The following is a 23,853-nucleotide window of genomic DNA, read 5'->3' as shown; positions in this document are numbered from 1 at the left end:
ATACAACACCCCAAAGAGAGGGATGTTCTTTCCCATAGAATGCTGAGGAGTTCTGTCATATGACAGCACCACTGCATCATGGTCACCCATCCCAGTGGGAGTTGTAGCACCCAGGAGACCAGCAGCAATGCCCAGTAAGGCAAGGCGCTATCCAATGGGAAATAGTAGCTCCTGAGAACTACCACCAACAGCCAAAAAAGGATTTTTGCAAAGGAGCAATCTCTTCAGGACAGGCAGATTGCAGGGCTTTGCTTCCAACATCACCAGGTAAAGTGTCTCTGTGTAGTTTCATTTCAGGTTTTCCTAGAAGGTAGGAAACATTGAAGTCCATTGTTGGGCAAAGACTCAGGGTACATCAAGTGTGTTTCTAATAACAGGAAATTTTTAGGTGGCTCACGAATGAGATGGAATCTAGTAAGGCAACAAAAATTGTGACAATATGCATCACACAGGGAACAGGGAACCCGGGAAAAAGACATGCTTTTCCTAGGCTATAAGATAATACCACTTATCTGACTAGAAGTGCTCATGGCTAGGACAAAGGCCAGAGAAAAGTCACCATACTAGATATTCAACAGGAAATGTGCAGTAAGACAAATATCTACTACTATAGTTTATATATATGTGTCCCCTACTCACCCCCAAAATTATGCTGAAACCTAATCCTCACTGTAAGGATACAAGATTGGGCTTTTAGGAGGTGATTAGGTCATGAGGGTAGAGTCCTTATAAATGGGATTAGAGCTGTTATAAAAGAGACTCCAGAGAGCTCATTTGCCCCTCCACCATTTAAGGATGCAGCAAGAAGATGCTATCTATGAACAAGGAAGTGAGCCCTTGCCAGACACCAAATTTGCTGGTGCCTTGACCTTGGACTTCCAGCCTACAGAACTGTGGGGAATAAATTTTTGTTTTTTATAAGCCACCCTGTCTGTATTAGTCCATTGTTGCATTGATGTTAGGAACTGAGACTAAGTACCTTATGAAGAAAAGAGATTTAACTGACTTACAGTTACACGGGTTGCACAGGAAGCATGGCTGGGGAAGACTCAGGAAACTTACAATCATGGCAGAAGGTGAAGGGAAAACAGGCACAACTTCACGTGGCAGAACAGGAGAGAGAGAAAGTGAAGGAAGAAGTGCTACACGCTTTGAAACAACCAGATCTTGTGAGAACTTGTTATCTCAAGAACAGGAATGGGGAAGTCTGCCCCCATGGTCCAATCACCTCCTACCAGGCTCTTCCGCCAACATTGAGGATTATAATTCAACATGAGATTTGAGTGGGGACACAGACCCAAACCATATCATTCCACATCTGACACTTCCCATAGCTCATGTCCTTTTCACATTTCAAAACACAATCATGCTTTCCCAATAGTCCCTAGGAATCTTTTTTTTTTTTTTTTTTTTTTTTTTTTTGAGACGGAGTCTCGCTCTGTCGCCCAGGCTGGAGTGCAGTGGCCGGATCTCAGCTCACTGCAAGCTCCGCCTTCCGGGTTCACACCATTCTCCTGCCTCAGCCTCCCGAGTAGCTGGGACTACAGGCGCCCGCCACCTCGCCCGGCTAGATTTTTGTATTTTTTAGTAGAGACGGGGTTTCACCTTGTTAGCCAGGATGGTCTTGATCTCCTGACCTCGTGATCCGCCCGTCTCGGCCTCCCAAAGTGCTGGGATTACAGGCTTGAGCCACCGCGCCCGGCCGTCCCTAGGAATCTTAACTCATTTCAGTATTAACTCAAAAGTCCAAGTCCAAAGTCTCATCTGAGACAAGGCAAGTCCCTTCTGCCTATAAGCCTGTAAAATCAAAAACAAGTTAATTACATCCAAGATACAGTGGGGATACAGGCATTGGGTAAATGTTCCTGTTCCAAAAGGGAGAAGTTGACCAAAATAAAGAGGCTACAAGCACCACACAAGTACAAAACCCAGCAGGGCAGCCATTAAATCTTAAAGCTTCAAAATGATCTCCTTTAACTACATGTCTCAAATCCAGGCCACACTGATGCAAGCGGTGGGCTCTGAAGGCCTTGGGCAGCTCCACCCTGTGACTTTGCAAGGTACAGTCCCCATGGCTGCTTTCATGAACTGGCATTGAGTGCCTATGGTTTTTCCAGCTGCACAGTGCAAACTACTGCTGAATCTACCATTCTGGGGTCTGGAGTATGATGGCCCTCTTCTCACAGTGCACCAGTGGGAACTCTGTGTGGGGGCTCCAACCCCACATTTCCCCTCTGCACTGCCATACTAGAGGTTCTCCATAAGGGCTCCACCCCTGCAGCAGATTTCTGCCTGGACATCCAGGCATTTCCATACATTCTCTGAAACTAGGTGGAGGCTCGCAAGCCTCAACTCTTGCCCTCTGCACACTTGCAGGCTTAACGCCACGTGGAAGCCCCCAAGGCTTGCAGCTTACACCCTCTGGAGCAGTGGACTGAGATGAATCTGGGGCCCTTTTAGCCACGGCTGGAGCTAAAGTGGCTGGGATGAAAAGAGCAGTGTCCCAAGGTTATGCAGGGCAGTGGGACCATTCTTCTCTCCTAGACCTCCTGTGATGGAAGGGGCTGCCTTGAAGATCTCTGAAATGGAAATGGAGACATTTGTCCCACTGTCTTGGCTATGAACATTCAGCTCCTTGTTACTTTTGTAAATTTCTGCAGCTGGCTTGAATTTCTCTCCAGAAAATGGGTTTTTTCATTTTTACCACATGATGGAGGTTGCAATTTTTCCAAATTTTTATGTTCTTCCTCCATTTTAAACATAAGCTCCTGTTTTAGCTCATCTCTTTGCTCACAAATATAAGCATATGCTGTTAGAAGCAGCCAGCCCACATCTTGAATGCTCTGATGCTTAGAAATTTTTTCTGACAGATACCTTAAATCATCTCTCTCAAGTTCAAAGTTCCACAGATCTCTAGGGCTGTGGCACAATACTGCCAGTCTCTTTGTTAAAGCATGGCAAGAGTGACCTTTGATCCAGTTCCCAATAAGTTCCTCATCTCCATCTGAGACCACCTCAGCCTGGACTTCACTGTTCATGTCACTACCAGCATTTTGGTCACAACAATTTAACAACTCTCCAGGAAGTTCAAATTTTTCCCTCATCTTCCTATCTTCTTCTGAGCCCTCCAAAGTGTTTCAACCTCTGCCAGTTACCCAATTCTAACGCTGCTTCCATATTTTCAGGGATCTTTATAGCAATGCCCAACTTTTCAGTACCAATTTTCTATATTAGGCCATTCTCGCATTGCTAGAAGGAACTACCGGAGACTGGGTAATTTATGAAGAAAAGAGGTTTAACTGACTCACAGTTCCACAGGCTATACAGGAAGCATGGCCGAGGAGGCCTCAGGAAACTTAAAATCATGGCAGAAGGTGAGGAGGAAGCAGGTGCATCTTCACATGGTGGAGCAGGAGATGGGCAGGGCAGGGAACAGGAAAGTGCTACACACTTTTAAACAACCAGATCTCATGAGAACTCACTCACTATTATGAGTCCACCCCATGTTCCTCCCACCACACCCCTCCTCCAACATTGAGGATTACAATTCATCATGAGATTTGCCAGTGGGGGAGGACACAATGTGAAACCATATTGCAATCTATGGCATTTTGTTATAGCACCTGAATGGATTAAGACATCTGCCACTGGAAATTTCTCACTAGCTACATTTCCCCCACATACTCGAGTCTCCTATAAGCATCAAAAAAATCTTCAGTAAGTCTTGATCACTGTATATTGGTAACTACAGTTGACCAAACTTCAGCAAGATAAGAGTCTAGTGTAAGGACTTCTGGTTTGAAGACTGGGGCATGTTTTCCTCTCTTTCCTTTCTTGAAAATTAACCCAAAGCAACCAGCAGAATGAGAAGCAGAAATGTAAATCCTTCCTTCAAAAAATCTAAATTGGGAGAAATGGAAAGAGAACACTGACAGCTACAGATCTTGGAAAGAGATGATAAAGTGTATAAAGTATACTTCTAAGCACAGGGCAAGCTCTGAGATGGAAAACCAAAATCTTTTCTTCATAACTGAAGGAATATCATGCACGGACAATGGCAGTTTCCCTAGACGTGGCTTTGATATGACAAGTGGAGAAGGCAGGATTGAATTATACAGACAAGACATTATTTCAAATAACAGTCGACCTATGTGGTTGGGGGAGAAGAGAGACTTATAAAGTGAAAAACTCTATAGCCCCCTTTTCCCATTACTGGAGACAACTAAAGGCTATAAAAATTAATGCTTAAAACTCAGAGTCTAAGGAGTATTTTTGCTTGCCTAAAACTAAGGCCTGGCTCATCTTCAATATGAAACTCCCATAAATATCTGATGCAGGAAAACCACACCTCATTCAAAAATGGGGTTGCCAAAAAGAACTGCAAAAGATCTATGCAAAGACTCTATAAGAACAAATAAGAAAAAAAAAAGGAAAACAAATAGGATACAAAAGACATTTATCAGGAGAAAAAAAAAGTTGGCTTGGACAACTTGAAAATTGTGAATATTTAAAGATTTAATAAAGAAGACACACACACACACACACACACACACACAGAGTTAGTCTTCCATATTGATGGGTTCCACATTGGTGCTTCAACCAACTATGATCAAAAATACTTGAAAAAAAAAGTTGCACCTGTACTGAACATATACAGACTTTATTTTTGTCCTTGTTCCCTAAACAATGCAGTATAACAACTGTTTACCTATCATTTATATTGCATTAGGCATTATAAGTAATCTAAAGATTATTTTAAACATAAAGGAAAATATACATAAGTTATATGCAAATCCTAGTCATTTTCTGTCAGGGACTTGAGCATCTATGAATTTTATTATCAGAAGGAGGTCCTAAAATCAGTCTCCCATGGACACTGAGGGACTACTGTGTGTATACGTACATGTGTGTGTACACACACACACACACACACACATTTAAATGCAGAAATACAAGAGATCAGGGCAGAATTGACAAAATCATGAAAACAGTGAATTATGAGCTGGCACAGCTTAGGAATGAGGTGAACAAAAATTAAACCATCACAACAAAAAGGTGAGTGTTCATGGGAGCAGCATAAGGAAAATACAAAATGTGAAAAAGCAGCAATGGCCGTAGGAAAAAATGAGACACCCAAATAAATGGCTAAAAGGGATAACAGAAAAAAATAATAGATAGGAAAGATACACAAAGGAAAGCCTATATAAATCAATACTTGGAATCTCTACATTCAAACATGGACCAGATAAAAATTAAAGAAATGAATCAGAAACACTTTCCAAAAAAAATACAATTTGATTAAAATTGAAAAAACACACTATATCCCAGGAAAAAGTAACACAGAGACATACTGTAATAAAGTTACTTAACTTCAAAGACAAAAAGTCCCTTGGGGAGTTATGAAAAAATATTAAGTCATTTGCAAAGGAGAAAAATACAACTGACTTCAGATTTCCTCAGAGGAAATTCCAAATCAGAAATTAGTACAACAATGCTTATAAAATCCTCAGGAAGACAAATTGTAACCAAAGACTATTTTAATCACTCAAAATGCCATGCAAATATGATGGCAAGAAATGCACATTTTGAATATCTGATGAGCCCTTCTTGTAGAAAATAGTAGATGATGAACTTCAGTCAGCCAGGCGATAAATGAAAAACAACAGTACTGACATTGAGATTGAATCTACTTTACTGTAGGACAAAAATTAAAGCCAATGCAGGGATTATAGTAACAGAGTAGAATGCAAATGTAGTAATCTTGGCAGTATGGAAATTATACATCTAACGGACCTGGGAAAAGAATTAGCAGAATAAGTAGATATTAATGTATATTGAATTCACTCATCCTTTATAGCAAGGGGTCAAAAGACATCATTGGAAGCTGATAAATCAAGTAAAAATAATGGAAATTTATTTAGTAGTGCAAAGGTAAGTGCTAAAAAAAATAGCAACTAAAATTTAATGGGAAGGTGATAGGGAAGAAAAAGAGAATATACTAATTTGAGACTGCTCAGTGTGGAGTTAATAGATTCTGTCTAAAGAGGCGATTAAAGGTTTTATTCTAAGTTATGTTCATAACAGTAATCTTTAGATTAAAAACAAATACTTTCTAAAGCAATAGAAAAAACACACATTCAAAAAAATACAAAACACATTTATGGTAGCTATTACAATACAAAAACGTAACATAAAATCTCATGAAAGAAGGAAACCAAACTCGGCGATAGCCAGTGGTGTGCCGGTAAATGTTTAACAACAGGGCTTGAGATGGAATCAGAGGAGCAAAACAAAATAAAACTTGTAGCTTTGATAATTTCCATGGTGTACATAACCTTCATCATGGCCAGCTTCAAGCTATGAACCTGACATTGCTGAATGAGGAGCTGAGAAGAGATATACGAATTTGGCTCTCATGAGCCAAGTATGAGCTGGCTCCAGCACACCACTGCTGATAGCAATAAATCAAAATCAGCCAAGGAGAAAACTTCTGTATTGTGTTACAAAGCAAAGCCAACTTAGTATTGTATATAAGAGACTCTTAAAACAAAGGGGTCGAAAACTGTGAAAGTAAAGTGGTGGGCAAACATACATGTACTAGATAAGTGGAGGAAAAAAAATGAAGAGAGGGATCATTCTCTTACATCAGATAAGATAAATTTAAGGAAAACGGTATCAAATAGGATGTCTCAAGAAGTGCTTTTATAGGCCGGGCACTGTGACTCACACCTGTAATCCCAGCACTTTGGGAGGGCAAGGTGGGCGGATCACCTGAGGTCAGGAGTTTGAGACCAGCCTGACCAACATAGTGAAACCCCGTCTCTACTAAAAACACAAAATCCCAGCACTTTGGGAGGCCAGGGCAGATGGATCACTTGAGGTCAGGAGCTCAAGACCAGCCTGGCCAACATGCTGAAATCCCGTCCCTACTAAAAATACAAAAATTAGCCAGGAGTGGTAGTGTATGCCTGTAGTCCCAGCTACTCAGGAGACTGAGGCAGGAGAATCACTTGAACCCAGGAAGTGAAGGTTGTAGTGAGTCGAGATCGTACCACTGCACTCCAGCCTGGACAATAGAGTGAGACTCCCTCACACACAAAAAAAATGTTAATCACTATTAGGCCACAAGAAAGCACCAATAATTTTTTTAAACAGAGAAATACTATTAATAGACAACTTTCTCTAATAGTAAAGATGAAAACTAGCAATATATAAGTTTGTAAAACAAAATTCTACCACCTGGAATTTTTTACCCCATAAGTTATGGGGGTACAGGTGGTATTTGGTTGCATGAGTAAGTTCTTTAGTGGTGATTTGTGAGATTTTGGTGCACCCATCACCTGAGCTGTATACACTGCACCATATTTGTAGTTTTTTATCCCTTGCCCCTTCCCACTCTTCCCCTCAAGTCCCCAAAGTTCGTTGTGTCATTCTATGCCTTTGCATCCTCATAGCTTAGCTCCCACATATCAGTGAGAACATACGACGTTTGGTTTTCCATTCCTGAGTTACTTCACTTAGAATAACAGTCCCCAATCTCATCCAGGTCACTGCAAATGCTATTAATTCATTACTTTTTATGGCTGCATTGTATTCCATCATATTCCATATATATACACACCACAATTGCTTTATCCACTCTTTGATTGATGGGCATTTGAGTTGGTTCCATGATTTTGCAATTGTGAATTGTGCTGCTATAAACATGAGTGTGCAAGTATCTTTTTCGAATAATGACTTCTTTTCCTCTGGATAGATACCCAGTAGTGGGATTGCTGGATCAAACTGTAGCTCTACTTTTAGCTCTTTAAGGAATCTCCACACTGTTTTCCACAGTGGCTCTACTAGTTTACATTCCCACCAGCAGTGTAGAAGTGTTCCCTGTTCACTGCATCCATGCCAACATCTACTGTTTTTTGATTTTTTGATTAGGGCCATTCTTGCAGTAGTAAGGTGGTATCACATTGTGGTTTTGATTTGCATTTCCCTGATCATTAGTGATGTTGAGCATTTTTTCATATGTTTGTTGGACATTTGTATATCTTCTTTTGAGAATTCACTGTTCATGTCCTTAGCCCACTTTTTGGTGGGATTGTTTGTTTTTATCTTACTGATTTGTTTGAGTTCATTGTAGATTCTGGATATTAGTCCTTAGTCAGATGTATAGATTGTGAAGATTTTCTCCCACTCTGTGGGTTGTCTATTTACTCTGCTGACTGTTCCTTTTGCTATGCAAAAGCTCTTTTGTTTAATTGGGTCCCAGCTATTTATCTTTGTTTCTATTGCATTTGCTTTTGGGTTCTTGGTCAGGAAATCCTTGCCTAAGCCAATGTCTAGAAGAGTTTTTCCAATGTTACCTTCTAGAACTTTTATACTTTCAGATCTTACGTTTAAGTCCTTAATTCATCTTGAGTTGATTTTTGTATAAGGTGAGAGACGAGGATCCGGTTTCATTCCCCTACATGCAGCTAGCCAATTATCCCAGCATCATTTGTTGAAAAGGGTGTCCTTTCCCCACTTTATATTTTTGTTTGCTTTGTTGAAGATCAGTTGGTTTGCTGAAAGTATTTGGGTTTATTTCTGGGTTCTCTATTCTGCTTCACTGCTCTATGTGCCTAGTTTTATACCAGTACCATGCTATTTTGGTGACTATGGCCTTATAGTATAGTTTGAAATCAGGTAATGTGATGCTTCCAGATTTGCTCTTTTTGCTTAGTCTTGTTTTGGCTATGCGGTCTCTTTTTTGGTTCCATATGAATTTTAGAATTGTTTTTTCTAATTCTGTGAAGAATGATGGTGGTATTTTGATGGTGAACGCATTGAATTTGTAGATTGCTTTTGCCAGCATGGTCATTTTCACAATATTGATTCTACTCATCCATGAGCATGGGATATGTTTCCATTTGTTTGTGTCCTCTATGATTTCTTTCAGCAGTGTTTCATAGTTTTCCTTGTAGAGGTCTTTCAACTCCTTGGTTAGGTATATTCCTAAGTATTTTATTTTTTTATAGCTATTGTAAAAGTGGTTGAGTTCTTGATTTGATTCTCTGCTTGGTCGCTGTTGGTGCATAGAAGAGCTACTGATTTGTGTATGTTAATCTTGTATCCGGAAACTGCTGAATTCATTTATCAGTTCTAGGAGCTTTCTGGAGGAGTCCTTAGGGTTCTCAAGGTAAGCCATCATATCAACAGCAAACAATGACAGTTTGACTTTCTCTTTACTGATTTGGATACCTTTTATTTCTTTCTCTTGTCTGATTGCTCTGGCTAGCACTTCCAGTACTATGTTGAAGACGAGTGGTAAGAGTGGACATTCTTGTCTTGTTCCAGTTCCCAGAAGGAATGCTTTCAACTTTTCCCCATTCGGTATTACGTTTTCTGTGGTTTTGTCATGGATGGCTTTTGTTATGTTAAGGTATGTCCCTTGTATGTCGATTTTGCTGAGAGTTTTAATCATAAAGGATGCTGGATTTTGTCAAATGCTTTTTCTACATCTATTGAGATAATCACGTGATTTTTGTTTTTAATTCTCTTTATGTTGTGTATCACATTTATTGACTTGCATAGGTTAAACTATCCCTGTATCCCTGGTGTGAAACGCACTTGATCGTAGTGGGTTATCATTTTGATATGTTGTTTGCTTTGCTTAGCTAGTATTTTGTTAAGGATTTTAGCATCTATGTTCATCAAGGATATTGGTCTGCAGTTTTCTTTTTTGGTTATATTCTTTCCAGGTTTGGGTATTAGGGGTGATGCTGGATTCACAGAATGAACTAGGGAGGGTTCCTTCTTTCTCTGTCTCCTGGAATAGTTCAAAAGGAGTGGTACCAATTCTTTGAATGTCTGGTAGAATTCTACCATGAATCCATCTGAACTTTTTTGTTGGTAATACTTAAGTTACCATTTCAATCTCGCTGCTTGTTACTGGCTGTTCTGGGTATCTAATTCTTCCTGATTTAAGCTAGGAGGGCTGTATTTTTCTAGAATTTATCCATCTGTTCTAGGTTTTCTAGTTTGTGTGCATAAAGGTGTTCATAGTAGCCTTAAATGATCTTTTGTATTTCAGTTGTGTCAGTTGTAATATCTTCTTGTTTCCTTTCTTAATGAGGTTATTTACATTTTCTCTCCTCTTTACTTGGTTAACCTTCCTAGTGGTCTATCAGTTTTATCTATGTTTTCAAAGAACCAGCTTTTTGTTTCATTTATCTTTTGTATTTTGTTTTGTTCCAATTTCATTTAGTTCTGCTCTGATCTTGGTTATTTTCTTTCTTCTGCTGGGTTTGGGTTTGGTTTGTTCTTGTTTCTCTAGTTCCTTGAGGTGTGACCTTAGATTGATTGTGCTCTTTCAGACTTCTTGGTGCAGGCTTTTAGGGCTGTGAACTTTCCTCTTAACATCTCCTTTGCTGTAGCTTAGAGGTTTTGATAGGTTGTGTCATTATTGTCATTCAGATCAAAGAATTTTTTAATTTCCATCTTGATTTCATTTTTGACCCAATTCTCATTCAGGAACAGGTTATTTACTTTCCATGTATTTGCAAGGTGTTGAAGGTGCCTATTGGAGATGATTTCAAGTTTTATTCCACTGTGGTGTGAGAGAGTGCTTGATATAATTTCAATTTTCTTAAATTTATTGAGGCTCATTTTATGGCCTATCATATGGTCTATCTTGGAGAAAGTTCCATGAGCTGTTAAATAGAATGTGCATTCTGCGGTTGTTCTGTATATATCTGTTAAGTCCATTTGTTTCAAGGCATAGTTTAAATCCATTGTTTCTTTGTTGACTTTCTGTCTTGATGACCTGTTTAGTACTGTCAGTGGAGTATTAAAGTACCCCACTATTATTGTATTGCTGTCTATCTCATTTTTTAGGTCTAATAGTAATTGTTTTATAAATTTGGGAGCTCCAATATTTGTTAGGTGCATACATTTTAGGATTGTGATATTTTCCTGCTGGACAAGGCCTTTTATCATTATATAATGTCCCTCTTTGTCTCTTTTAATCACTGTTGCTTTAAAGTTTATTTCATGTGATATGAGAATAGCTACCCCTGCTCACTTTTGGTGTTCATACGCATGAAATGCCTTCTTCCACCCCTTTACTTTAAGTTTATGTGAGTCCTTGTGTGTTAGGTGAGTCTCCTGAAGGCAGCAGATAGTTGGTTCATGAGTTCTTATCCACTTTGCATTTCTGTATCTTTTAAGTGGAGCATTTAGGCCATTTACATTAAATGTTAGTATTGAAATGTGAGGTACCATTGCTTTCAATGTGCTCTTTATTGCTTGTGTACTTTGGGGTTTTTTGTTTTTTGTTTTTGCTTTTTAACTTGTATTTTTGTTTTATAGGTACTGTGTGATTTATGCTTTAAAGAGGTTCTGTTTTGATTGTGTTTCCAGAATTTGTTTCAAGATTTAGAGCTCCTTCTAGCAGTTCTTGTAATGGTGGCTTGGTAATGGCAAATTCTCTCAGCATTTGTTTGTCTGAAAAAGACTGTATCTTTCCTTCATATACGATGCTTAGTTTCACTGAATATAAAATTCGTGGCTGATAATTGTTTTGTTTGAGGAGGCTGAAGATAGGTCCCCAATCCCTTCTAGCCTGTAGGGTTTCTGCAGAGAAATCTTCTGTTAATCTGATAGGTTTTCCTTTATAGGTTACCTGCTTCTTCTGTCTTGCAGCTCTTAAGATTCTTTCCTTCGTCTTAACTTTGGATAACCTGATGACAATGTGCCTAGGGAAAAATTTTTTTGCAATGAATTTCCCAGGTGTTCTTTGTGCTTCTTGTACTTGAATGCCTAAGTCTCTCACAAGGCCAGGAAAGTTTTCCTCAATTATTCCCCCAAATATGTTTTCCAGGCTTTTAGAATTCTCTTCTTCCTCAGGAGCACTGATCATTCTTAGGTTTGGTCATTTAATATAACCCATTTCTTGGAGGCTTTGTTCACATTTTCTTATTTTTTTTTTCTTTGTCTTTGTTGGATTGGGTTAATTTGAAGACCTTGTCTTCAAGCTCTGAATTTCTTTCTTCTATTTGTTCAGTTCTATTGCTCAGACTTTCCAGAGCATTTTGCATTTCTAAAAGTGTATCCAAAGTTTCCTGAATTTTTTATTGTTTTTAATTTAAGCTATCTATTTTCTTGAATATTTCTCCCTTCATTTCTTGTATCGTGTTTTGGATTTCCTTGCATTGGGCTTCGCCTTTCTCTGGTCCTTCCCTGATTAGCTTAGTAACTAACCTCCTGAATTCTTTTTCAGGTAAATCAGGGATTTCTTCTTGGTTTGGACCCATTGCTGATGAAGTAGTATGATTTTAGGGGGGTGTTGAAGAGCCTTGTTTTTTCATATTACCTGGGTTGGTTTTCCGGTTCCTTCTCATTTGGTTAGACACTGTCAGAGGGAAGGTCTAGGGCTGAAGCCTGTTGTTCAGTTTCTTTTGTCCCACAGGGTGTTTCAGGTTTCCTTGACTCTCCCGCTTTTCCTATGGATGTGGCTTCCTGTGAGCCAAACTGCAATGATACTTGTCTCTCTTCTGGGTCTAGCCACCCAGCAAGTCTACCCAGCTCCAGGCTGATGCAGGGAGTTGCCTGCACAGAGTCCTGTGATTTGAAACATCTATGGTTCTCTCAGCCATGAATACCAGCTCCTGTTCCACTGGAGGTGGCCGATGGTACAATGGACTCCATGAGGGTCTTCAGCTTTGGTGGTTTAATGCTCTATTTTTGTGCTGGTTGGCCTCCTGCCAGGAAGTGGCACCTTCCAGAAAGCATTAGCTATAGTAGTGTGGAGAGGGACTGGCAGTGGGCAGGGCCCTAGAACTCTCAAGGTTATATGCCCATTGTCTTCTGCTACCCCAGTGGGTAGGGAAGGACCATCAGGTGGGGGTGGGGCTAGACATGTCTGAGCTCAGACTCTCCTTGGGTGGGTCTTGCTGAAGCTGCTATGGGGAATTGAGGTAAGATTCCCAGGTCATTGGAGTTGTGTACCTAGGAGGATTATGGCTGCCTCTGCTGAGTCACACAGGTTGTCTGGGAAGTGGAGGAAAGCTGGCAGTCACAGGCCTCACCACGCTGTCATGCAAACCAAAGGGCCAGTCTCACTCCTGCCCTGCTCCCCTCAACAGCCCTGAGTCTGTTTCCAGGTGGAGGACGAGATGTGCTTGAAAACTTGCCTGAGGCTATCGTCTCCCAGCTGCGAAAGAAAAGGGCTTCAGTTCTTCCCCGACCTGTGAAGTCTGCATTACAGATCCCTGCTCTCCCCTGAGTTCTGGCCAGGAGGCTTCTCACCCTGTTCAAGTTGTTATAAAGTTCAGCTACAGAATTCCTTCTTCCTGTGGGGTTTTACTCCCTGCTCCTCTGGCCACCCTCCCTATGGCTCTCTGTGGCGCCGGGCAGGAATGGGCTGCTTGGGGGCCCAGCAAGCTCCTGGGACCTTTCTGCTGCTTCCTCTACCGCTGTATTTCGCTTGGCTCTCTAACTTGACTCAGCTCCAGGTAAAGTTGGAAACTTCTGCAAACAGATCTTCAGCTTCTCCAGTGGGGGTGTATGTTTGGGAGAAGAGGGTCTCCCTTTCCCTCTTCCGCAGTTGGGGCACTCACAGTATTTGGAGTGTCTCCCAGGTCCCACAGGAGCAGTTCGCTTTCTTCCAAGGGTCTGTAGGTCCTCTCGGGATTGCCGTTGCTTTCTTGTAGTCCATCTGGAGCTAAAATTCACAATGCAAACCTCTGCATGCTGCTCTGTCCAGAGCTTCAATCTAGTCCTGCCTCCCGTCCGCCATGATCCCCTCTACCTCTCACCTGGAAATTTCTATTTCACAATTTTTAAATAATATTGGATAAAATGGAAATTTATCAGAACCTGTGGGATATAACTATAGCAGTGTTCAGAGGAAATTGTATGGCCTAAATTCTTACATTTATAAACAACACTAAAATAATTGAAGTAAGTATCCAATATTAGAATTTAGAAAAAGAACAATAAAAATAAATAAAAGGAATAGAAGGAAAGTAGAGGGATGATATTAATAAAGAAAAAGGCAGATATTGAATAAATCCAAAAGTTTTTTAAAAGTCAGATTTTTTTTTTTTTTTTTTTTTTTTTTTGAGACAGAGTATTGCTCTGTTGCCCAGATTGAAGTGCAGTGGTGCGATCTCGGCTCACTGAAACCTCCGCCTCCCAGTTTCAAGTGATTCTCCTGCTTCAGCCTCTGAGTAGCTGGGCTTACAGGTGCTGCCACTAGGCCCAGCTGACTTTTGTATTTTTAGTAGAGATGGGGTTTCACCCTGTTGGTCAGGCTGGTCTCAAACTCCTGACCTCAGGTGATCCGCCCACCTCGGCCTCCCAAAGTGCTGGGATTACAGGCCTGAGCCACTGCACCTGGCCAAAAGTCAGAATATTTTTAAAGGGTCCAAAAGTTGGTTCTTTGCTGGGCAGTGTTCAAAGCAATAAATCTGCTGTTTTTCTAATTTTTAAAGAAAAAGTTTAATTATACAAACTGAGATATAATAAGGGAAATAATTACAAGTAGATATTAACTTAACAAAACAATAATACTTTACTAAACCCTGTGCTACTAAATTTGAATACCTGGATATAATATATAATGTTCTAATAAAATACTTTTATTAAAATATAACTTCTCAAAATTGGTCTGAATAGATCAGTTACTGAAAACTTATTTAAAACTCTTTAAAGACTTGTCTTCCCCAAAATACTATGTTAAGACAGTTTCACCTGGGACTCTTTTTCGACAGGGTCTCACTATGTTACCCAGGCTGGAGTGCAGTGGCATGGCATCCCCACTCACTGCAGCCTCTGACCCTCCAGGCTCAGGTGATCCTCCCACCTCAGCCTCCCGAGTAGCTGGGACTACAGGTGTGTGCCACCACACCTGGCTAATTTTTGTATTTTTTATAGAGACGAAGTTTTGCCATGTTGCTTAGACTGGTCTCAAACTCCTGGGCTCAAGCGATCCACCTGCCTGGGCCTCTCAAAGTGCTGGGATTACAGTCATGAGCCACCATGCCCAGCTGGGACTATTTCTAAGCCTATAAAAAACAGATAATCCTGGCAGGGTGCTGTAGCTCACTGTTATCCCAGCACTTTGGGAGGCCCAGGCAGGCAGATCACTTGAGTTCAAGACCAGCCTGGCCAACATGGCAAAACTCTGTCTACTAAAAAAAAATTAGCCAGATGTGGTGGGCATGCCTGTGGTGTCAGCTACTCGGGAGGCTGAGGGAGAATTGCTTAAACCTAGAGGCAGAGGTTACAGTGAACTGACATGGAGCCACTGTATCTCAGCCTGGGTGACAGAGCAACACTCTGCCTCAAAAACAAAAAACAAACAAAAAAGACAGGTAGTCCCAGTGCTATTTGGACTGTTCAAGAGCAGGTGTCACAAATCCCCAGGCCACCAACCAGTACCCATTGGGGCCTGTTAGGAACTGGACTGCACAGCAGGAGGTGAGTGGTGGGTGAGCGAGCATTAAGGCCAGAGCTCTGCCTCCTGTCAGATCAGTGGCAGCATTAGATTCTCATAGGAGCACAAACCCTAATGTGAACTGTGCAAGGGAGGGATCTACGTTGCCTGCTCCTTATGATAATCTAATGCCTGGTGATCTGAGGTGGAACAGTTTCATCCTGAAACCCTCCCCCCACCCCTCAGCCTGTCCCCAGTCTGTAGAAAATTTGTCTTCCATGAAACCAGTCCTTGCCACAAAGTTGGGGACTGCTGCTTTAGAGCATAAAAAACGGAGTTTCCATTTTGAAACTACTTCTCCCAAGGAAAGGTTCTATAGAGAAACAAATATACAGGAAATAGACATAAAATTCTAAAGAAAATATTAGCAAACAAAGAAGTATATTCAAAATCAATACCAAATGACCAAACATGGTTTATTCTAGGAATAAAAGACTGGTTCAGTATCAGGAAATCTGTTCATATAAATTACTATATTAAATACTGATAGATAAGTATCATCTTAATTATCATTTCCTTAGATACAAAAAAGCCATTAAGTAAAATTCAATACTTGTTCTGGATAAAAATCTTGAACTATAAAATATATATAATATATTTTAACTGTAAAATGATATATGTTTAATATGATAAAATATTTTTTTCTCAATCCTCAAACCAGCATTTATATCAAATAAGGGTAGATTAGAAGCATCCTCATTAAAGTCAAGAATAAGACACATATGTGTATTTCATAGTACTGGATAACATATCATCTTACCAGCTGCACAAAAGCATATCAGGGTAACAATGGAAAAAATTTAAGTTAAACATCTTATTATTCCATGTGTAATTATGTTTTTAAAAGAACCAATGACAGAGTAAAATGTATCCAAAAATAAAATGCAATCAAACTAATTTTCCTTGCTATGCATTAAAGCATCCTGTATGATAATACATGATAATGAAGCTTTGCTGTTCACTTATTTAAGGTTTTAAGGGATTAAAAGATGTTAGAAATCTAATTGGTGCTGGAGTACTTGCATATCTGCAGGTGATATGATTTGACTCTGTGTCCCCACCCAAATCTCATCTAGAATTGTAATCCCCATGTATCAAGGGAGGGACCTGGTGGGAGGTGATTGGATCATGGGCAGTTTCCCCCATGCTGTTCTTGTGACAGTGAGACAGTTCTCTCAAGATCTGGTTGTTTGATAAGTGTCTGGCAATTTCCTCTGCATGTGCGCTCGCTTGCTTTCTTTCTTGCTTGCTTGCTTGCTTGCTTTCTTCCTTTCTCTTTCTTTCTTTCTCTTTTTCTTTCTCTCTTTCTTTCTTTCTTTCTCTCTTTCTTTCTCTCTTTCTTCTCTTCTTTCTTTCTTTCTTTCTTTCTTTCTTTCTTTCTTTCTTTCTTTCTCTCTCTCTCTGTTTCTTTCTTTCGCTCTCTCTCTCTTTCGCTGTCTCTCTCTCTCTCTCCTGCTGCCATGTAAGACAAGTCTTGCTTCCCCTTCACCTTCCACCATGATTGTAAGTTTCCTGAGGCCTCCCCAGCCATGCAGAATTGTGAGTCAATTAAACCTCCTTTCTTTACAAATTACCTAGTCTCAGGTAGTATATTTATAGCACTGTGAGAAAGAACTAATACAGAGAATGGGTACCAGGAGTAGGGCACTGCCATAAGGATAACCTGAAAATGTGGAAGCAGCTTTGGAACTGGGTAACAGGCAGAGGTTAGAATAGTTTGGAAGTCTCAGAAGATGACAGGGAAATGAGGGAAAATTTGGAACTTGCTAGAGACTTGTTAAATGGTTTTAACCAAAATGCTGGTAGTGTTATGGACAATGAAGTCCAGGCTGAGGTGGTCTCAGATGGAGATGAGGAACTTTTTGGGAGCTGGAGCAAATGTTACTGTTGCTATGCTTTAGCAAAGAGACTGGCGACATTTTGCTCCTGCCCTAGAGATCTGTTGCACTTTGAACTTGAGAGTGATAATTTAGGGTATCTGACAGAGGAAATTTCTAAGCAGCAAAGCATTCAAGAGTTCATCTGGCTTTTCCTGAAAGCATACTGTTACATGTGTTCACAAAGAGATGATTTGAAATTGGAACTTATGATTAAAAGGGAAGAAGAGCATAAAAGTTTGGAAAATTTGCAGCCTGACCATGAGGTAGAAAAGAAAAACCCATTTTCTGGGGACAAATTCGAGCCAGCTGCAGAAATTTGCATAAGTAACAATGAGCTGTCATAGCCAAGACAGTAGGGCAAATGTCTCATTTCCATGTCAGATCTTCAAGGCAGTCTCTCCCATCACAAGCCCAGAGGCCTAAGAGGGAAAAATCATTTTGTGGGCCAAGCTCAGGACCCTGCTGCTCTGAAATCTCACAACTTAGTGTCCTGTGTCCCAGCCACTCCAGCTCCAGACCTGACTAAAAGGGACCAAGGTACAGTTTGGGCCATGTTTCAGAGGGTGCAGGCCCCAAGCCTTGGCAGCTTCCATGTGGTGTTGAGCCTGTGGGTACACAGAAGACAAGAGTTGAGGCTTGGCAGCCTCTGCCTAGATTTCAGAGGATGTATGGAAACACCTGCATGTCCAGTCAGAAGCCTGTTGCAGGGGCGGAACCTTCATGGAGAACCTCTACTAGGGCAATGCAGAGGGGAAATGTGGGGTTGGAGCCCCCACACAGAGTCCCCACTGGTGCACTGCCTAGTGCAGCTGTGAGAAGAGGGCCACCATCCTCAGACCCCAGAATGGTAGATCCATCCACAGCTTGCACCTTGTGCCTGGAATAGCTGCAGACACTTAACACCAGCCCATGAAAGCAGCCATGGGAGCTGTATCCTGCAGTGTCACAGAGGTGGAACTGCCAAAGGCCTCTGGAGCCTACATTTTGCATCAGCATGACCTGGATGTGAAGCATGCAGTTAAAGGAGATCATTTTGAAGCTTTAAGATTTAATGACTGCCCTGTTTGGATTTTGGACTTGCATGGGGCCTGTTTTAGACAATTTCTCCCATTTGGAACGGGAACATTTAGCCAATACCTGTACCCTCATTGTATCTTGGAAGTACTGACTTGCTTTTGATTTTACAGGTTCATTGGTGGAAGGGAGTTGCCTTGTCTCAGATGAGACTTGGGACTTGGACTTTTGAGTTAATGCTGGGATGAGTTAAGAATTTGGGGGACTGTTGGGAAGGCATGACTGGTTTTGAAATATGAAAAGCACATGAGATTTGGGAGGCGCCGGGGTGGAATGATATGGTTTGGGTACGTGTCCCTACCCAAATCTCATCTTAAATTGTAATCCCCACATGTTGAGGGAGGGACCTGGTGGGAGGTGATTGGATCATGGCGGGAGTTTCCTCTATGCTGTTCTCATGATAGTGAGTGATTTCTCATGGGGGTGGTTTCTCCAGTGCTGTTCTCGTGATATGAGTGTTTTCACGTGAGATCTGCTTGTTTGATAAGTCTGGCAATTTCTCTCTCTGTCGCCTGTCTACACCTTGTGAAGAAGGTACTTGCTTCCCCTTTGCCCTCTGCTATGATTGTAACTTTCCTGAGGCCTCCTCAGCCATGAGGAGCTGTGAGTCAGTTAAACCTCCTTTCTTTATAAATTACCCAGTCTCAGGTAGTATCTTTATAGCAGTGTGAGAATGGACTAATACAGCAGGCAGAAAAGAACTCATACCTTATACACAAATTAATTAAAAATGGATCACAGACTTAAATGTAAAATGTCAAACTATAATACTTTTAGAAAAAAAATAAGAGAAAATCTTTAAGATCTAGGGCTAGGCAAAGAGTCTTAACACTAAAAACATTACTCGTAAGAGAAGATTTGATAAATGTAACTTCACCTGTTAAAAACTTTTGCTCTGTGACAGACTCTGTTAAGAGAATGAAAAGAGAAGCTACAGAATGGGAGAAAATATTGGTAAAACATGTATCTGAGAAAGGCCTAGCATTTTGAATATATAAAGAGCTCTCAAAATTCAGTAGTAAAAAGAAACAAACATGGTAATGAAAAGAGATTTTACTGAAGAGGATACACAAGATTGTAAATTGGCAAATGAAAAAAGATGTTCTATATCATCTTTTTATCTAATTTGCCATTAGGGAAATGCAAATTAAAACTACAATGAGATATTGATATATACCTAGCAAGGTTACTAAAACAAAGAAGTGACAACATCAAATTCTGGTGAGGATGCAAAGAATCACTATTATTTTACTAGTGGGAAAAAAAATGATATGGCTACTCAGGAAAACAGGTTGTCAGATTCTAAAAATTAAGCATGCAACTACCATATGGCTTAGGAATTGCACTTCTGGGCATTTGTCTCAAAGAAATAAAGACTCATGTTCACACAAAAACCTAGACACAAATTTTATAGCAACTTGATTCATAATTAGCCCAGATGTCCTTCAACTGATAATGGTTAAACACACTGTGGCTATTATGGAATATTACTCAGCAATAAAAAGACACAAAGTACTGATACAGGCAATAAACTGGATGAATCTCCAGAGAATTATGCTAAGCAAAAAAAAAAAAAAATGCCAATCCCAAAAGGTTACATGCTATAGTTCTCCTTTATATTGCAATCTTGAAAGGACAAGTTTCTAAAAATGGAGAACTAATGGCATATAGGAGGGGTGGAAGCAGGTGGAAAGTTGGTGAGCCTATTAAAGAGCACCATGAGGGATTCCTATGGTGATGGAAGTGTTCTGTATCTTGACTGTAACAATGCCAGTATCCTGGTAGTAATATTATTGTAGAGTTTTGCAAGGTTTTACCTTTTGGAGAAACTGGGCAAAGGGCACAGAGAATCTCTGAACCATTTTTCTTTCTTTCTTTTTTTAGAGACAGGGTCTCACTCTGCCAACCAAGTTGGAGTGCAGTGATGTGATCATAGCTCACTGCTGCCTCGAATTCCTGGACTCAAGTCATCCTCCCGCCTCAGCCTCCCAAGTAGCTGGATTACAGGTGCACACCACCATGCCCAGTTAACTTTTAATTTTTTGTGGACACAGGGTCTTGCTGTATTACCCAGACTGGTCTTAAACTCCTGGGCTCAAGTGATCCTCCCACCTTGGCCTCCCAAAACACTGGGATTATAAGCATAAACCACCACACTCAGCCCCTATACTACTTCTTAGAACTGCAGGTAAATCTGCAATTATCTTGAAATGAAAAGTGTAAGTTGAAAAGGCTGATTGCTATACTTTGGACATTTGTCCCCCAAACCTCATATCGAAATTTGATCCCTAATGTTGGAGGTGGGGCCTAATAGGAAATGTTTGGGTCCTGAGGTTTAAGGTGGATCCCTCGTGAATACATTAATGCCCTCTGTGGAGGATGGTGACTTCTCACTCTTAGTTCTTTCACGATATGGCTTGGCTGTGCCCCAACTCAAATCTCATCTTGAATTGTATTTCTCATAATCCCCACATGTTGTGGGAGGGACCCAGTGGGAGGTAATTTAATCATGGGGCAGTTACCCTAATGCTGTTCTTGTTATAGTGAGTGAGTTCTCATGAGGTCTGATGGTTTTATATGGGGCTTTTCCCCCTTTTGCTCAGCACTTCTCCTTGCTGCCACCATGTGAAGAAGGACATGCTTGCTCCCTCTTCTGCCATGATTATAAGTTTCCTGAGGCCTCCCTAGCCATGCAGAACTGTGAGTTGATTAAACTGCTTTCCCTTACAAATTATCCAGTCTCTGGTATATCTTTATCATCAGTGTAAAAATGGACTAATACACCTTGAGAGCTGGTATTTAAAAAGAGCCTCCCTCTCCACTCTCTCTGCCTCCTCTTTTGCCACGTGATCTCTGCACAAGCTGCTCTTTACCATGAGTGGAAGCAGTTTGAGGCCCTCACCAGATGCAGATGTGGGCGCCATGCTTCTTATATAGCCTGCGGAACATAAGCCAAATAAATCTTTATAAATTATCCAGCCTCAACTGTTCCTTTATAGCAATGCAAATAGACAAAAACGGTGATAGAGAAGGAGGTTTTTTGTTGTTGTTGTCCTCAAAATTACTGACAAGGAATACAATGGGGTGTTAAGATTTTACACACACATTATTTCATGATGATAAATTTTAAAATAATATCCCAATGTCATTATTTGAGCATCAGCTGTAGTTGCATAGTATAGTATCAGGCTTTTGGCAACTGGTTGCATTGTTCATCAATGCTAAGTCACCAAGCTTAAAACATCACAACAATGAATTTAATCAGTGAACAATGAAATGTTGTCAAGTCCATTCACAAAATTAAAAGCAGGACTGGCATGGTGGCTCACCCCATAATCCCAACACTTTGGGAGGCCGAGGCAAGTGGATCACCAAAGGTCGGGAGTTTGAGAGCAACCTGGCCAATGTGGTGAAACCCCTTATCTACTAAAAATACAAAAATTAGCCAGGCATGTTGGCATGCACCTGTATTCCCAACTACTTGGGAAGCTAAGGCATGAGAATTACTTGAACCTGGGAGGCGGAGGTTGCAGTGAGATCGCACCACTGCACTCCAGCCTGGGCGACAGAGACTCCTTCTCAAAGAAAAACAAACAAAAAAACTATAAAGAATCTCCTGAGTATTTTTAAATCTTACATTAACAACAAATAAGAGTTTGAACGTCTTATCCTGCATATGGAAATCAGCTCTTTGAAGAAAAAAGGTTTTTTTTGTTTTTGTTTTTTTGAGAGAGTCTCACTCTGTCACTAGGCTGGAGTACAGTGGCATGATCTCCACTCACTGCAACCTCCGCCTCCCGGGTACAAATGATTTTCCTGCCTCAGCCTCCCGAGTACCTGGGACTACAGGCGCGTGCCACCACATTTGACTAATTTTTGTATTTTTAGTAGAAACGGGGTTTCACTACGTTGGCCGGGATAGTCTCGATCTCCTGACCTCATGATCTGCCCGCCTCGGCCTCCCAAAGTGCTGGGATTACAGGCGTGAGCCACTGTGCCCAGCCAGAAAAACATTTTAAAATACTTTGTACACTATTTGAAATGACTATGGAATGCTTTGTTTCAATCAATTTTAAAAAATGGGAAATTGCCTTATCTTTTAGATATATTTAAAATGTCAAAGTCCTCCTTAAGCTTCAAGAAAATAAAATCAATCTCCTTAAAATGAACCAATTATGATGCATTTGTCAAAATATTTATATTGTGTTAACCTTATTTACCAAGACATTTCAAATTTACATCTCTGCATCAGTTAAAGACAGATTTAGAAATATACTAATTTTCTTCAAATACAGTTTTTGAAGTTACGATGATTAGATTTAAAGATATGTGTGATCAGTTTATGATTATGTAAAATAACATGTCAATAGTTACAGGATAATGCAGGTAGGTAAGACACCTGTTCTACTATTGTGTGATTTCATGATTTAACTGGTGTAATTAGGAAAGGTTTTAGATCTAATTTGAACTGTCATATCCATTTTTTTTTTTTTTTTGAGACGGAGTCTCACTCTGTTGGCCAGGCTAGAGTACAGGGGCATGATCCCAGCTCACTGCAACCTCTGCCTCCAGGGTTCAAGCAATTCTCGTGCCTCAGCCTCCCAAGCAGCTGGGATTACAGGCACCCGCCACCACACCCGGCTAATTTTTGTATCTTTGTAGAGACAGGGTTTCATCATGCTGGCCAGGCTGGTCTCGAACTCCTGACCTGAAGTAAACCGCCCACCCTGGCCTCCCAAAGTGCTGGGAAGATACACTTCTAATCACAGTATTTCCAACTATATATTTGGTAGAAACAGTTGAAACTGCCATTGCAGTTACAGCAAAGGTAACAAGAGGTAAATTTCTAATATGTAACAGGAGAGTTGACTTTTCATCTAATTAGCACCAAAATCATTAAATTTGTATAGATATTTGCATTAGTAGAAATCCCATTTTGTTCATGTTGTTTTTAAATAAAGTGACTCATTTAAAATTTAGTTGCATTTAAAAAATCTGTGGTATGGGAGTGGTAATATTGATTCCAGGTAGGGAGATGAGACATTACCAGATGAGAGGCAGGGATGGAGCTGAGTGGTCCTCCTGGTTTCCAATGGCCTGGCGGTGGCGCGATGGGAGGGAGAGCGCCCCCTGGAGGCCTAGGCGGTTCCTGGCTCGTGTGCCCGCGGGAACCCGAGCAGTCAGCCTCTGGCCCCGCCAGGGCGTACGAATCCTTTCCTCGTTTATCCGGTATTAAGTCACGCTGTGTGCTAAGTGCCGTGGCCAGGCAGCAGCTACACAACGAGCTGAGGTAAAATAGAGAACTAAGGAAGAATGGGGGACCCCAAAGCCAACTTGGTGACATCACACGCCGGAGTCGGACCCACGGCCCCCGGGCCACAGCTCAGAGGGGCGGGACCGCCCGGGCCGGGGCGGGGCCTGTCACCA

General features: G+C 40.9%; 1 protein-coding gene across 1 annotated transcript in view; it reads right to left on the bottom strand.

The window, feature by feature from the left end:
* The window catches only part of RTP1 (receptor transporter protein 1), a 64,014-nt gene extending 40,175 nt beyond the window's left edge, over nucleotides 1-23,839 (bottom strand). Inside the window, exon 1 of the mRNA XM_008009496.3 lies at nucleotides 23,474-23,839. The gene's annotated coding sequence lies outside the window, so the exon portion shown is untranslated. The remainder of the gene's footprint in view (nucleotides 1-23,473) is intronic.
* Between the last annotated feature and the right edge of the window lie 14 nt (nucleotides 23,840-23,853).

This window comes from Chlorocebus sabaeus, chromosome 15 (assembly GCF_047675955.1).
Source record: "Chlorocebus sabaeus isolate Y175 chromosome 15, mChlSab1.0.hap1, whole genome shotgun sequence".
NCBI lineage: Eukaryota > Metazoa > Chordata > Mammalia > Primates > Cercopithecidae > Chlorocebus > Chlorocebus sabaeus.
The sequence above is the reverse complement of the archived record's forward strand: the minus strand, read 5'-3'. Positions and strand labels throughout refer to the sequence as shown.